Source organism: Nuphar pumila, chromosome 12 (assembly GCF_984573655.1).
Source record: "Nuphar pumila chromosome 12, dmNupPumi1.hap1.1, whole genome shotgun sequence".
NCBI lineage: Eukaryota > Viridiplantae > Streptophyta > Magnoliopsida > Nymphaeales > Nymphaeaceae > Nuphar > Nuphar pumila.
This window is the reverse complement of record NC_143260.1, coordinates 26,457,180-26,467,277: the sequence shown is the minus strand read 5'-3', so window position 1 is coordinate 26,467,277 and position 10,098 is coordinate 26,457,180.

The window sequence follows — 10,098 nt, the reverse complement described above, 5'->3', positions numbered from 1 at the left end:
TTGAAACCCAAAAAATTCTATAACATAATTTGTCCAAGAACCTGAATAGGATGCAGTCCATGAATTTTAATTGACTACTAGATCAGCTTGTTCTTCCATAAGTACCATTGGGATGGAGTTTGGACATTATCTCCTTTCATATATGTCCATCTATCTACATTAATTTTACAACAAAATTCTCCTTATGTAAAGTTGTTGGTGTAACGCCCCCAAATATCCACTTGAAAAATTGCAATTTTTTTTTTAAATCATAGCGGAATAATTTAATACAGTTCATAGTGAATATCTTGGGTGAGTTACAAACATTCGTTAAAAACTTTCATCTACAAACAACATAAACATTATTCTCACTAATTATTACAACCCTTAATAATTCATCAAGACTTAAAATAGCTAAATGAGCATATCAAATCAGAGTTTGACAGGACATCCTCAAGAAATGGTTTCATGGCACCACTCGCAGCGATGTTCATAATTACTCTAGGTACTTTCATTCGCTTCCTGAAAAATGGTAATATAGAGGGGAACAGACTACTCCTAGTCTAAGTAAGAAACACAGTATCAGTATAAATGTGCACGATGACACGTGAACAAATATATGTGAAGAACATCTAATTTTTTTTGTTGAAATACTAAAGTTCATTCAGATCACATGTAATTCAATATTGCAATTATCATATTGCTTGGCATAAGAAAACATTTTTGACTAACAAGTAAAATAAAATTGAACCATAGCATAATTTAAAATAACCACAACATTAAACAAGACAAGTATCTCAATCAACAAAGATAGTTTAGGTTTCTCTTTTTAACTCGCTCTGTGCAGGCACAGGTTCAGAAATTGTAGTAGATTAAGACCACATAGTGGTTTGTTATTAATATCCTATATGACTAGCCGTATGAGTACTAGAGAGAACAATCAGTGATCGAAAGAGTACTTCCCAATGGCAAAACTAGAATAAGATGCATCCTTAGAACTTCTGCAGAAGACATGGATCTACCACCTAAGATACATGGATAGCTCTGGCCCCCTAACTCCAAGGACTGAGGATCGGGTGAGACGCCTAGCTCTTACAAAAACAAAAATGTCCCACGGAGTTTGTACCATCTACGCTCTCTAAGGTAAACCGCGAGTCCAGTAACATACATCGTCTTTTAGGTATACCCAAAATTCTAGGAAACCAATAACATATATCATCTTTCAGGTATACTCATAATCCCACAACTTAGGGTAGTCCAGTAATATATATTGTCTTTTAGGTATACCCAACACCTTGTATCTTAAGTTATGTGTGCAAGTATTAGTTTATTTCTTGGTGCAAATTATAGCACCTCAATGTTTTTATCGTAAAACCCAACCCGTATTCATGTAATTTAGGTATATGCACCACATCAAACCTAGTGCACCTAAGGCACCATCCCAATTTATTTCAAAACCAAAGGCTCACATACGAGCCGAGCACCTGTGCATAAAAACTTAATTTATAAGTTTGGGGTATACTTATCGTACCCCATGTGCCCTTAATCAACTGAATACCTAATTCAAGGTTACCACACAGGTATATGCCTCACTATCCAATCATGGCATATCACATAAAATTTGTTTTCATGAGTGATTATATGGCACCACATGGGTTCTACGAAACCGCGTGTTAGATTTTGTTCTACGCATAATTAGGGGTGGCAATCGTGTCGGGTTGGCGGGTCAGCATACCTCAACCCGAACCCGACCCGTTTATTAAACGGGTCGGCTGTGGCAAACACGAACCGACCCGTTTAATAAACGGGTAACCCGACACGACCCGCCAATCCATTTAATAAATGGGTTGGGTCGGGTAAACGGGTTCTCAGGTTCGCGGGTCAGGTTGACGGGTCGGGTTGATGGGTTGACGGGTCGGGTTGATGGGTTGACGGGTCGGGTTGGCGGGTTGACGGGTCGGGTTGGCAGGTTGGCGGGTTGGCAGACGGGTTGGCGGGTTGACCCACTCGCCTAACCCGTTTATTAAACGGGTCAGCCGGGTTGGCGGGTTGGCATACCCCCAACCCGAACCCGACCTGTTTAATAAACGGGTTACGCGGGTCGACCCGTTTATTAAACGGGTTGGCTTAAGCCCAACCCGAACCCGCCTAAGAGTCGGGTTGGCGGGTTGTGTCAGAAATCGCCACCCCTACGCATAATAATGTCCCTGCAAGTAGTTACCAACAATATAAATCTATTCATATGTGATTCATGCATTGAACAATAGTTGGGACATGCACATACATCCAACCAAACCATAAACTTGAGATTTTTTTGATAATTAAAATGAATAATTGATGGATTATTGATGCAATTATGGCTATAATTGTGCATTCTTGATTTTCTTGATTTTCTTGATCTTCTTGATTTTTTTTATTTTGATTAATTATGAATCTTTATCTTAAGCTATGAATAATATTTCAAGAATAATAAAAAAAGATAAATTATGAAGATTATATATGAGTTGGGGTGGTTTGGATCTTAAAACTTCGATTATGCATCCAAAACCGCCATTTGGATCCAAGATGGATCTGGGGTACAATTTGTGTTGTATCCAATTTAAAATATTAATTGGATGCAATGGTTATGGATTGGACCCTCATAGGGGATGTCCTATGTGGACCCCCATTTGGATCCAGGAGTTCATATGAATTAAAATATCATCTAGTTTTAAATTCAAACCAATAAATCAAATAAAAATAAAAAGATGATAATTAAGACTTTTAATTTAAATATATTTTTTATAATAAATAAAGAAATTAAGAGGGTGGGATGTCCCACCTCTAGAAGAGTCTACATAAGTAGAACATACTAGAGTTGATTGGTGAATAGTCAAACCTAATTATCTCTCTAAAATAAAATTTTAAAAAAATCAATCTAGTTAAAGAATTAGGAGTCTAAAAGTTAGGGTTTTGTCTAGAAATGGCTTCTCTCCCCCCTCCACACGATTTTGGAGAGAACGACTTCATATTTTATCAACTTAAGGATGTGTAGAAGAGATATAAATACCCCTCCCACACACCCATCTCACCTTTAAAAAAAAAAAATCTTCTCTCTCTCTCTCTTCTTTCTCTTTTCTTTTTTCGTTTTTTGGTTTGACTCTCTTTTTTCTCCTAACACATCTAGGAGGTTTGGAGTAGGGTTATGCAGCCATTAAACCTTCACATATTTTATTAGTGGGGGTGGTGTAGAGATCGGATTACTCGATTATCCCATTTTGCCCTAAAGATCTATCAAATTTTAGGTAAGATTTACATAGTAGATGCTTTTTACATGCATGTCTAAGTTATTTTATTTTCAGCAACATATTCACATGTCTTGATCTTTTATACATGTTTTCTTTTTTAAAGAAATCATTATTTGGATTCAAAGAAGATGAATCATGAGTTGTTCATAAAAACAATTTTGAGAAACATGCCTAAATAGAGTTTCTTCATTGGTTCGTATTAGATTCAGTCATATCTTGATTATTGATGGTGTTATTCATGAGTTAATCCATATTGAATCCAATCAAATGTAAAATAATGTAATTTCAAAGGTTTTATGATCTTAAAAAGAGTTTTTACAAAAAATATTTTCTGAGAAATCTAAATCTGTAATGACTGATATGTTATTCCCGATCAGTTTTAGAAATAAATCGATATCTCTTCGAATATCATCCCAAAAAATCTAAATAAAATCATTATGATGATCTACACATTTTGATCATAAATTTAGAATATTGTTTTACCTGTTTTAAATTCGTATTCAGGAAGAAACATTTGTTTTAACAGAGCTCCAGTTTCTAGTTCTGGTTACAGGATTGTTTTGACCTATCTCTGATAAAAATGAGTGTGGGACTCCTTGCTTGGCATAATTCTCCTCATATTAGGAGTCATTTGTCTATTCACACACAATTAACATGATTTAGTTCATTTAATTGTATATAAGGAAGCAAAAAGTTTACTTTGTATGTATATTACAAAGTAAGGAAACACATATCGTCGTAGCCCCTCGAGTCGTAAGTTGTTATCTATATTTGATAAAATATTTTTTTTCTAAGGTTAGAATATTAAAAGCGATATTTACAGTGCGATATCATGAGCATGACGGATCTCGAACCAGGTTTCCCAGACTTAGGCTCCGATACCAATTTTGTAATGCCACAAATTTTCAAAACAAAACTTTATCCAAATTTCATGGATTTTTTTTCTTTGCAGAGGAATTTAGAAAAGACTTTAGCAGTGAAAATAAACGATAGTTAGTCATCAATTTTAAAAGATGACAGACATATCATAGGTATATGGCCAATTACTCATTGTCCACCAAAATATTTCATCTAAACAAAAAAAAAAGTTATTTATTACAAACATTATTCCTTGGTAAAATAGTACTAAATAAAATTGGGTTTACAAACAAAATGTCCAATACGGTTTGGAGAAACCCTGGATCTTGATGTCGCCCTGCTCCGCATATCACATCGCAGGTTCAGTACCTATATCTCCTATAAAATAGGATGAGAACCATTTCTGGTCCGATAGAAAAGCATTTCAATTCTAATAAGTATAATACTTTGAAGACATGAAAAGTCACTTCAGGGATGTTGAATTCATCATAGTTCAAGTCTCCACGACTTAGTGTATCAGTATCTCATGAATCGAAGCAAGCTCTCCTCGAGCTTAGCTTAGCCATGCAGATATATTTTGGGTCCTTTGCTTGATCAGTCCAACAACGTACTGAGATCAATACCTTACACAAGGTGAAGCATGAGTAACACTAATATATATTCATTTATTCATTCATCGTTGTACCTATAGCTAATGCATTGTTTCAATATTCTCTGTTCACCCCTTGGTACACGGGAGAAGCTTGACTTCAACATCAACGAAGCTATTTGGGTATTTATTATGCTATATATTTTTGTATGCCAAGAGGCCTAAGTGACCGTGTCCATAGTGGGGTGACAATTTTTATGTCGAAATAAACCCCACTATGTTATTTTTGGATGCATCATTCTACTATAATAGTAGGGTTGAATTCCTAGATCTTAAGGATAACCCAACTTCCTAACCTTCGAGTGATTGAAAAACCGCTTGAACTCTTTAATCCATATGATAATGTATGTCACTCGAAGTGGTACCATCATTGTCTGCTTCGATGAGGATAAAGTCCTAAATGAGTTTGACGACAAAATCTTTCTTATTAAGATGTTGAATACTACATAGGCAATCCAATGCATTCTGCACAAAGGGAATATACACCCAACCCTAATCAGTTTTTCAAAGCATGGGTCAGTTCCCGTGTGGTCAGTGACTACCTTTATGCTTTGTTTATATGCATGCACACATCGCTCTTGACGTCTGCGACCTTTATGAGTGCTTGACCCCTTGCGGGTGGATAACCAACTCTAGCACAACGGTGCTTACAAGTGTTATTATTATATGATTTTTTACATAAGCATGCATAAACAATGATCACTTTGTATCAACTGCTCAACATATTTAGCTGCATCGAGCACTGACCTAACAAGGCACAATTGCTACTCTGGTGCAACAACCCTTACGAGTATGGTGCCCTTGAAGGTGAAAATGAAATAATTCATTCAAGCAGGGTTCTAATAATGAGGGCATCATCGTGTCATCCATACTAGCTTAGGTCAATATTTTGCTAAAAATTTCGGTAGCATCTCCCATCTTTAGCGGAGAAAGCGCAACATTTCTTTTAGATCAAAGAGCATCTTGTCAAAAATTTTGGCAACATCTTTCCTGTTTAATGGAAAAATCATTACATTCATTTTTGAATAGATATGCATCATTGTGCGTACTTTTGCAACTTTCATGGTTTATTGAAAACCTAGGCCTTAGGTAAACCTTACGCTAGTAACTTAAATGTTTACGTAAATACAGTTTTGCACAAATCTGAAACCTTTCCAATAGGGTTTTTTTTGCCAATCATTGTTTTGAATGAGGCAAAGCATTTAGAATCACTTTGGCGATAGGGATTAGTCACCATTTGTACGCTTATTATAGTACAACTATATTTAGTAAAATCAAGAACATGTGCACATAACAACACAATGAAAAAGTAAAATGCATAAAGTATGGCCCGATGAATGAAACCATGCATCAGGTTAAGTAAAGTGCATAAGCAAGGCTCAGTGAATGAAACCACACAAGGGGCTAAGTAAATTGCATAAAGTAGGAGCCTGTACACAAAATAGCATGATGACAAAGTAAAGTGCATAAAGCAGACCCCAGTGAATGAAATCATGCATCATGCTAAGTAAATTGCATACAACAACATATATGTATATTTTTACACATACATAATAAATACAAAAGTAGTCGTAAGGATATGCACGTGGATACTGAAGCAAGCTTATGATGCCCTAGAGGGCGTAAACTAAAGACTAAGACCCTATGATACTTAATTCATAGTAAATATCGAGCGATAGTCACAAGGATACACATGTAAATACCGAAGCAAGCTTGCAGTGTCTTAGAGGGCATAAACCAAGGACTAGGACTATATATTATTTTAGAAAGATGTATGGTAAGAAAAAATCTACCATACACGATAGTTAATTCAACAAATAACTTAAGAGAGAGAACGACGTGCAAACCTACCAAAATTTGGCAGCGGTGGCTCAGTGCAACGTTAGAGGCACTCCTAGGTCCTGACTGACACGTCCTTATGTCTAGTACGATCACAACCAAGAGTATCTCGTGCAAAACTTGTCGACATGGTGAAATGATGAGGTATAGGCTAAAACAGGATTAGACCTAGTTTAGGTCTAACTAGGTACAAACCTACCTCAAGTGGGCTAGACTAGGTCACATGGGTTGGACCTAGTCAAGAAAAAGGTAGAGGATGCCAAGTTGTCAGAGCCAATAGGGTCTTAACTCAACTAGGTTCAATCTAGGATAGGTGGGTCCAAACTCGCCTCAAGTGGGCTTGACCTAAGGTAAGACCAAAAACAAAAGAAGAGAAAGAAAGGCTAACCTGGTAGGTTGAGTGGTCTTGACTTATATGGGCTCAAGCTAAGCCAGGAAAGTCTAAGCTCACCTCAAGTGGGTTTGGTCTAGGCTAGAACCAAGAGAGAGGAGAGAGAGGCTAGAGAGAGAAAGTAGAGAGAGGGGGAGACAATTTTGCTAAAGGGGAGTTTCTTCCTATTTATAGAAAAATCTGTAGACTTTAGATCTATGTATGAACTGGATATGATTCATCTAGCCCATTTGATCCATATATAAACTTAATGCTAAAGTAACACAATGACATCCATATCCCTATGGGGTCTACTTGATATTTTTATGAGATATTTATATAGAGCCCACAAGATATTTTTGTGAGATATTTATATGTGACCCGTCATATATTTTTGTGGAGCCTGCACATTTTTTGGGTTTCGCCATTTTTTTTTTGCGAAAAAAAAATGAGTATACTATTCTCTTCGTCTCTATGAGACGAAGTGGATTAGTTATGTGAAATTCTCTAATTTTTGCCTGGTAAGTGAGATATGGCTCATTGAATGTTTGAGTGTATATCTTTGAGGATATATACGTCCTAAGTATAATTGTCATCTGTGAAATTTTTTCATTTCACATTCCAGGTTAATACAATATTTTTTCATAAAAATACCTCTTATTTTTATTCAAAATTTTACTGAAAAATTGTGGATCTAACACAGATCACAAGGATTTTAGCGATTATATTGTAGGGGCATCCGAGAAAGGAAATTAGCCTAAAATGAGAACTGTCTTCTGCATTTTGAATTTTAGGCACCAAGGTGAAGAAAAGATTTATTAAGCTCTTTGAGCATGACAGAATTGGAGTGAAACTCAAATGCCATCTCGCAAATATCATCTTTGCAAACTTGACAGAAGCACTTGAAAAAGTGTGGAGGGAAGCCATCAGGTCTAGGTATCTTCCCTAACGGCAGAGACCAAAGCAACCTCTTCATTTCATCTTCAGCGAAAGGGACTTCCAATTGGTAGATTGTGCAGACGCCCCTTTAAGATTTGATCATCCAAAACCTGAAGCTTAAAGTGGTCTATTAATGCTGGGAGGATTTTCGATTCACTAATAGATTGCTGGCCAATACATACATAAGGAATGTGATTCAGACGCCTCCTTAAGCCACTAGATGCGAGATCTTTGGCACCATCTGATCTCATCACTCGTCCGCCATTCCTGGATTCTCTTTGAAAGATTAGCCGCCACCGATATAAGATGGTCCCTGTTTGGATCCCTGCTCATCCAGCTGTTTTTGGAGAGACAACAATTCTAGTTCCCATTGTTCCACATTAGAAAATCTAGAGCATCCATTTGATTTGATCCAGTGACAAGTAGACTTTTAAAGATTTCTTAGTTAGGTTGAGAGGTGGAAAGCAGCCCATCGACCCTCCACAGGTTGGTGCCATAAGTTTGAAATTGCCTCACACAAGCCTGGAATACGCATCCACCAGTCCTTGAAATGGACACACTTCAGTGTTTTTAGTCCCCCGCCGAACTCGAGAATCACGGCGACATGATCAGAAGCCACCAGTGAGCAGATTTGGCCCGAAGAATCATGGAAATATATTAATGAAATTTAAGCAGGCAATGGGAGCAACAATTATTGGACCAGGAGAAGGGGACCACCCCCACCCCAATTGGGACATTGTACAAGCTCCATTTATTCAAGAAAGAGCTGAAGGATCTCACTGATTGAGTTCCCTTCACCCAAAGATTGCAATCAGCCGATGATAAGAATTAAAATCTGACATAACACACCAAGGGTCATTAGCACGAGCACCAACCCTATTCATCTCCGTCCAAAATTTTCAGTTGAATCAAATTTAATTGCAAGTGTGTTTACTAAGTTGAATCTTGGTATGAGATGATTAGTTTTGATGAATCTATTAATTTTGTGTACATGAGAAATAATTACAAAGACATGGAATTGTTATATGGAAGTACGACATTCCTGTAATGAACGATTTGTGACAATATATGGGAAATGTACAATTCAGCATATTACTAGCTCTTTGCAAATACATATAAATTATGAAAAATGATCGTACATTACGACAAAAACGATGTGTTTTTAATAAAAAAACTTGCAATTTTCAAAATCATGTCAAAAAACACAACTTTTTGCTTGTAAAATAACCTTTTTCACCCTTTGCACATGCAAATTTCCACGAGGTATGCCAACTTCTCCCTCAAATATCCAAAATATGTGAATTTCCCCTTACATATTTGTGAATGTCCTCCTTCTTGCTTTCACATTTACAAATGTTCTAACCTTCCCACACGAATGTCCTCTAAACTGCTTTCACATTTACAAATGTTCTAACCTTCACACACAAATATCCTCACCTCACGCATTTGCAAGCATCCTCGTGCCCCTTATGTGATTTTTAGTAAAAAGAGTTTGTTGAAAAAAACTGACTTTAGTGATACTTAAAAGCATCACTAAAGCCTTTAGCAATACTTAAAAGTGCAATGGGCTTTTAGCACAACGCTTCAAAAGTGCATATTTGGAGGAAATCACAAAATACAATACGTCATTCTCATATTTTGAGAGAAAATAACATATTTGAGAGGATATTCACATACTCATATTTTGAGAGAAAGTTTGCTAATGTATGGGAGAAAATTCACATATATTTTTATTGTTCAGTTGAACTTCACATATATTTTTATGTAAACTTTGTGTTGCGAGGTTCGGTTTAATAGAAAGTTCGCATATTGTTTTATGCAAATTTTATATTATATATGCGAACTTAATCACGCATTTGCAAAGTTTCGAGGTTTGAGTTTAATAGAAAAGTGCAATGAGCCTTTAGCGACACTTCAAAAGTGATTATTTAGATAAAAATCGCAAAATACAATATATCATTCTTATATTTTAGGAGAAAATAGCATATTTGAGAAGATATTCACTCATATTGTGAGAGAAGATTTGCAAATGTGTGAGAAAATTCACATATATTTTTATAGTTTAATTCAACTTCACATATATTTTTTATGTGAACTTCGTGTTGCGAAGTTCAGTTTAATAGGAGGTTCACACATTGTTTTATGCGAATTTCATATTATATATGCACACTTAGTCA